This window comes from Calliphora vicina, chromosome 4 (genome assembly GCF_958450345.1).
Source record: "Calliphora vicina chromosome 4, idCalVici1.1, whole genome shotgun sequence".
NCBI classification, from domain to species: Eukaryota; Metazoa; Arthropoda; class Insecta; order Diptera; family Calliphoridae; genus Calliphora; species Calliphora vicina.
In genome coordinates, this window is record NC_088783.1 from 83,599,828 (window position 1) to 83,607,191 (window position 7,364).

General features: G+C 36.5%; 1 long non-coding RNA gene across 1 annotated transcript; it reads right to left on the minus strand.

The window, feature by feature from the left end:
- Positions 1-6,157: 6,157 nt before the first annotated feature.
- On the minus strand, positions 6,158-6,451 carry LOC135956492 (uncharacterized). The gene is made up of 2 exons (XR_010576378.1): positions 6,346-6,451; positions 6,158-6,282 (listed from the first exon to the last, which is right to left on the minus strand). It is a non-coding gene; the product is annotated as an uncharacterized LOC135956492 (long non-coding RNA).
- Positions 6,452-7,364: the final 913 nt, after the last annotated feature.

Sequence of the window (7,364 nt, forward strand, 5' to 3'; positions counted from 1 at the left end):
AACGAACGATTCGTCAACAGACAAATTTATTACAAAATTTGGTTTTTATATTGGATGTACAGTATTGGCCATAACTAAAGCACCCCCTCAATGGATTTTTTCAAATCATAATTTTTTGATAAAAACGGCTTTTTTGGGATGTATTTTGTATATATTTTATTAACTAATATTGTTAATGTTCATTTAGTAAAAGATAATTTTATTAAAAATTAATTTAAAATGATAAATCATATAAAAACTCAAAACGCAACGGACAAAACAAAAGCACCCTCTTATAAGATGTTTAAAAATTTGACTCGGTACTGCATATTTGCAATGTGAATTATCGGGAATCACAATGAATGGACTTAAAAATTCCAAAAGATAAAAATATAGGAAGACGTAGTGTGCAAAATCTAAGTTTTATACAGTTTATAGTGAAAAAAAACAATGACAAGGAACAAGTACTCCAGTAAATTTAAAATTAAAGTTATTGAAGACTGGAAGACGGGGTTATCACTACATGAATTTAGTAAAAAATATTCAATTAACAGATCAGTTATTTCCAGGCTCATTTCAAAATTTTTTAAGACTGGTCGAAAATCTCTGGTGCATTCTGGAGGTCGTTCGCGAAAAAAACACGATATTATGATTCCTTGATCAAAAGAGCAATACAAAAAGATCCTACAGCATCAGCTATTCAAGTAGGAACAAGTTTAAGATTATGCGTTAGCGAAAGAACAATCCGTAGAAGAGTAGTAGAAGCCCGATTATTAAGCTGACAACCAGCAAAAACACATTTCTATCAGCTAAGAACAAGAAAGCTAGACAGAAATTTGACAAAGCCCACATCGACTGGAGTGTCCAAAAATTAAAGACAGTACTGTTCCCTGCCGAATCCAAATACAACTTAAAAAGTTCCGCTGGAATAAGGCGTGTACGCAGACCAAAAGGAGGAAGACTGAATCCTAAGTATTGCAAAGGAACAATTAAACATGGAGGAGGCAATGTAATGGTCTGGGGTTGCTTTTCTGGTCAAGGATTTGGGCCAAATCATAAAATTTATGGGATTATGGATCGGTTCATGTACCGTGATGTATTGAAAGCTGTAATGTTGCCTTATGCCAGTGAAGAGATGCCAATTATAGGGAGCTTCCAACAGGATAACGATCCTAAGCACCCCTCCAAAGTTTGTAAGACTTGGCTACACAGCAATAAGATTCAAATTCTTCATTGGCCTGGTCAATCTCCCGATCTCAATCCTATTGAGAACTTGTGGCACATTGTTAATATGAAAATAAATCGTGAAAATTGTTGAAATAAGGATCGGAAATTTTCACGATTTATTTCATGCCGTTAAAATAGTCTGGGAAGGAATATCGAAAAACACCATAAAAACATATTATCTTTTATGCCAAGAGATGTTCTTGTGCCATCCAAAACAAAGGATTTGCAACAAAAAATTAACTAACATTTTTTTTTATATTATATCCTTGAAGGGGTGCTTTAGTTTTGTCCGTTTCATTTTCTACCTTAAAATATATTTTGATTTTAAGTTACCTCTTATAGAAAGGTTAATTTTGAAAGTATTTGTTTATCAATAATAAACATATTAACAAATGAAAATAATACATAATAGATATTTAAAACTTTGATTTTATACAAAAAAATACCATATGAAAAAAATTCATTGAGGGGGTGCTTTAGTTATGGCCAATACTGTATGTCTAAAAAATGCGGTATTTTTTAAAATTTTTATTTTGAAACATTTGTACAACATAAATTTATTCTTTCTGGAAACATATGAATTCGGAGCCAAAAGAACTGGTAATCTTTTGAGGACAAGAACGAATCAAGACAATTTCAGATACTCTGTTCTGAAGTGAAGCGTATCCCGGAGAGAGCGTTCACCATCGATCGAAACAAATAGGTCAGGACTATAAAGCAGGCGTGGCAAATCTTCTCAACCACTTCATTTTAAATAGTTTTTAACAGGTGGTTGATTGTTGTTATGATGGAATATTACAGTTTCATGTCTGGTCATTTTACGGCCAATTCTCTCTTCAAACGAATCAGTTGTGTTCTGTACATGTTCCCTGGCTAGATTTCAGCAGCGCATAATAGATAGGACCCTCTTGGTCCAACCAAATACAGAGCATCACCTTAACGCCAAGGATATTTGGCTTTGGTGTCAATTCGGCTGGTTAGCCGGGCTTCACGTACAATTTCTTACGCTTCGGGTTATCGTAATGGATCCATTTTTCATCGCAATTAATGATTCGGTGCAAAAAGGATTTTCCTTTATAGCGTTCAAACGTTTTGAAATTGCTGATTGAGTAGCTCCCAAGTTCTTGTTGAGTTTGGCAACAGTCTTCATGCAGTAATGCCTCCAATTCTTGGTATTCAAACTATTCTGTCTGACCTGGGCGATATTTGTCTTCCTTCTCAAAATCACCAAGTTAAAACTGATTAAAAACAATACAAAATATGTACATATTATCATATGTACGAGACCGTTATTTTCTTCCAAAAATATTTACTCACAAACAATGAACAGACTTGTTGGATTACCCTAACCGGTAGTCAAAGAGGGATCCTCTTGTCAATAATATGGCAAACATTTGAAAATCATACTACAATCAGTTCTCATGATATTTCCATATTTATGTCTCCAAGAAAGTGTGAATTTAACAGATAGTTTTCAAAACTAAATAAGGATTAAAAATATTCGAAAGTTCAGTTCCTAATTGAGTACCATTTGTTATTTTAATATTTAAGGATGTCCTTTTCAAATAAATTTACTAGTGATACTGCTTTTTTCTTGTCCGCAACTGCATATAAAATATAATTTGACATTGGGTTGAATGAACTAAAATATTGAAACTCATACATACATATGTAGAATTTCATGTTGGATCCCCAGCAGTTCTTGGTGACTGTCCCGAATTAAGTGACTAGTTATTTTAACATGTGCATGTCCTAGGAAGTGGGTCAATTAACCCTTTTTGATTACAATGGGGCTGTCTGATAGCTTACTGGTTGCCTAATTGGTTACTTGTTCAGCTACATAACTAGTTATTTTAACATGTACGGGTGCTAATGACTTCAAGAACCGATTGCTTGTAAACAATCCTATAATAAACTGTATGAGAATTATACCAACAAAATTTGTATCACTCACATAAAAGTGATAAACGTTTAAATTGACTTCACTCTAGATTACTTAGATACACTAAGTGGCATTTATCTTCACACTATATAAAATGGGATTCATAATGTAACTTCTCTCTGCACTACCAAGATCATATACCTATCAAATTACCCAAAATATATAAATTGGAGTCAGCCAAGTGACCACACATCTATTATCTGCTTCATAGGTAGACTTCTGACTAATAGAGTCATTATCTCTTCTATGGGAACTGCTACTATTTTTAGATTAGCGAACCGGGGCACTCCACAGGGAGGGGTTTTATCTCCACTCCTGTGGAATCTTGCCATTAATATGTTACTCATGAAATTAGATTCCATGATGTGCAAAACTGTTGCATATGCTGATGATGTTGCTGTAGCTGTTTCTGGGAAACACTTGGACACATTATCACAATGCCTGCAAACTTCACTCAGTACACTCAGCCAGTGGAGCACTGCAAGTGGACTAGGTGTGAACCCTGGGAAAACGGAGCTTGTGCTGTTCTCCAGAAGGTACAAAATCCCTCCGTTCCCATTACCGCGCCTTAACGGTGTGGAACTTAAACTCTCGGACAGTGCTAAGTATCTGGGAATTATACTAGACTCTAAGCTATCCTGGAGCCTTAATATTCATGCGAGAGCGTCCAAGGCGGCTGTCGCTATTTATGCCTGCAGAAGGGCCATTGGGAGCACCTGGGGAATAAGCCCTAGGAATGCGAAATGGCTTTTCGATATGGTGGTTAAGCCCATACTAATGTATGGAGCACTAGTTTGGTGGAAGGCTCTAAGTAAATCCACCTACTGTGGGATAATTGAGAGAATCCTGCGAATATCCGCACTAATGATCACGGGTGCGCTGCGCAGTACTCCGTCTCGTGCTCTGTTTGTAATGATGCACTGGCTACCGGCTGATCTGATGGCAAAACAATTGGCCATAAATTCGGCGGTTAGATTAAGTACTGTTGGAGCATGGAGGTCTAGTTGTACTGGCCATGCGTCTATTTTGGGCAGTATATCTTATCTCCCTGCTAATATTGACTACTGCACTCCCTTACCCTTTATTGACAGACGCTTCTCTGTGTCATTGACGGGCGGGTCTCATTCTTCCATGGACACGCTTGTCATATACACAGATGGCTCTAAGTCTGCGGATGGGGTGGGTGGAGGCTTCTATATTCCCCATCTTCAGAAGAGGGTGTGTTTCAGGCTACATGATCAATGTAGTGTAATTCAAGCTGAGATTTCAGCGATCAAAAGGGCGGTACACTGGATGAAGTACTATAGGCTATTTGGTGTGAATATCCGAATCTGTACCGACAGTAAGCCTGCTATCAAATCCCTATCTGGCGTCTACTCGACATCCAGATTGGTACATGAATGCCGGGTATCTCTTAATGAGATGGCGAGACATTCTAACCTGGAGTTATTCTGGGTGCCTGGTCACTCTGGTGTACCCGGCAATGCTATTTCGGATGAACTGGCCAAAAGAGGCTCTCGTCTACAAATTGACGAGATCGATAACTTGGTCGGTTCACCGCTGTCTTGCTGTAAGTCAATCATACAGCGTAAATTATTTGAGTCTGCTCAACTCAGATGGTCTAACTCGACAAACTGCACGATATCGAGACTCACCTGGCCCGTTTATGTCCATCATAGGTCAATGTCCCTCACGGGGCTACCTCGGGCTAGGCTTCGAGCTCTGATGTCAGTGCTTACGGGGCATTGCTTGATAGGTGAGCATGCTAGGAGAATGAATACTCCATATAATGACTTCTGTAGAAGTTGCCATGATGAAGACGAGAATGAGACGATTGAACATCTCCTCTGTCTTTGCCCTGCCTTAGCAGGGGTGCGGACTGCGACAATAGGTAGTCCATTTTTGCACGGCCTAGCGGATCTATCTACTCTGGATATCAGGAGGATGGATTCGTTTATTCGTGCGTCAGGTTGGTTCGGCATTGAACCCAGTTCTGACATGTGAAGGATCTCTTGAGGTCCTGAGCATGATCCTTAGGGTAACACAAAGGGACCAATTTCATGGACCCAAGTGAGCTGGCTGATAACTAGCAGCCTTCATAACCTAACCTAACCTAAGTGACCACACATACTATCCCACTCACATCCCACTAAGAGACTAAAAAGCTCTTAAAGGAATGGACCTAAGCTTTCATTTGAGCAAAAAAAAAATTTTAAAAAGAGAGCCCATTTTTAAAAAAAGTTCGATTTTGCCAAAAAAAAAGTCAAAAAATACATATTTTGAGTTACAAAACATTTATTTTGATAGATATCCCACTCGCTTTCTGTTGAGCAAAAAAAAGGGCCCATTTCGAAAAAAAGTCAACAAAGTTTTTGATTTAGCAAAAAAAGTCAAAAATTGCATGTTTTCAGTTACACAACATTTTTTTTTGATAAATATCGAACTCGCATTCCACTAAGCGACCAAATAGGTCCTCAAGGAAATTATCTAAGCTTTATTTAAAAAAAAAATTTGGGATTTCGGGAAAAAAATATTAAAATTTTTTTATTTTTTTTTTTTAAAGATTGAAGAAATAGCTATCTAATCTATTTGGGACACATTTTGCTAAGAACAATAGGTAATAAGTTACATGGATGAGAAAAATCACATGTTTGGCTAAAATGTCAAATTTTGACCCCCTCTAACTCCGAGAGTTCTTGACCGATCTTGTTTGTGTCTGAATTACTATCCAATAGGTCTAACCTTGGTGCAAAGTTCATCCCGATCGGAAGACATCGATTTTAAAAGTTGGTTCACTTGACGTGAAATCCCCCAGATATATTTTGCAATAATCTTTAATCTAGTATTATGTAATTCGATTTATTTACAGAATTAAACATTTGTATAATTCGAATAAAAAATCAATAAAGAAATTCAATATTATCAATTTACTTATTTAACAATACTAAATAATAATAATAAATATGTATGTACGTACAAAATACTTTTAGAATTGAAATAATTTAACGCTTGTTATTCAGATACATTTTATTAAATAAACAACATTATCATTAAACAATAATTTATCAGGTACGGAACAGTGGCGAGAATACATATAGCAAATACATACAGATGATAGTACGTCAGTGGCAAGCCTGGAATAACCAAATTAACGAGTTACAAACCACCGCACAGCACACTACGCTATAAATACTTACTACTCGTTGTACACTTCACTTGTTTTGTTGTTCCGCTTTTTCTACAGTTTTGTGGCTCATTGGCATTTTGATTTTGATTGCCCGTGTTGTGTTGTGTTGTGTTGTGCGTATTTGCGTACAGAGGAATTAAACACAGCTGTGAATTTTTCGAAAACACACAGAGCCACACGCAAACACATGCACACGTTTGCACAAAGCAAATCTAAATGCAATATAACCCAGCAAACAACAATACTATATGCTTATTAACAGCTATATATACCTAGCAGTTAAGCAACTAGTCAATGTATCCCTTACATACAGTAATTTCAACTAATGTCTGATCTCTTGGCTGACTCCAATTTATATATTTTGGGTCATTTGACATGTATGTGCACTTTGTATTGCAGAGAGAAGCCAATTAGTTTCTTTATACATCCCAGGTAACCTAGCATGAAGTCAATTGTCATTTAATTGTCTCCAAGTAACCTAGAGTGTAGACACATTAAATGATTTTGAACTACACTTTAAAAGTGGTTATACCCACCAAAATTAAACTACTGGAGATTTGTCCGAGTAAGGTTTGCTTACAAGACATCGGTTATTGGACTATTTATGTGGGTCAATTAGCACCCGTACATGTTAAACTAACCAGTTATGTGGCTGATCAAGTAACCCTGTAGGTAGCTAGTAACCGGTGTGTGAATCCAAGGCGTAAAGGAAAGGGCCAGCTTCAGACTCATTGTATACTATTTTTTTATTGTTACAGTAACAAAACACACGTAAATTTCAACTGAAAGTACTCAGTTTTGATCAAGATTCTCGGTATCAAATATTTTGTGTAAAGTTTTTCAAAAAGTATAAATTCATTATACATCTTCTTAGAAATTGATCAAGATTCCTCGTCCAATTAAAATCACTTCTCTAGAATGTTGATATACCAATAACTTATACAAGAATTAGAAAAGTAATCAGTATTACTACCTACTGCTTCCAAGTAAGCAATATTTGTTGCTGGGAAGTTTGTTCGCGCTTATGTC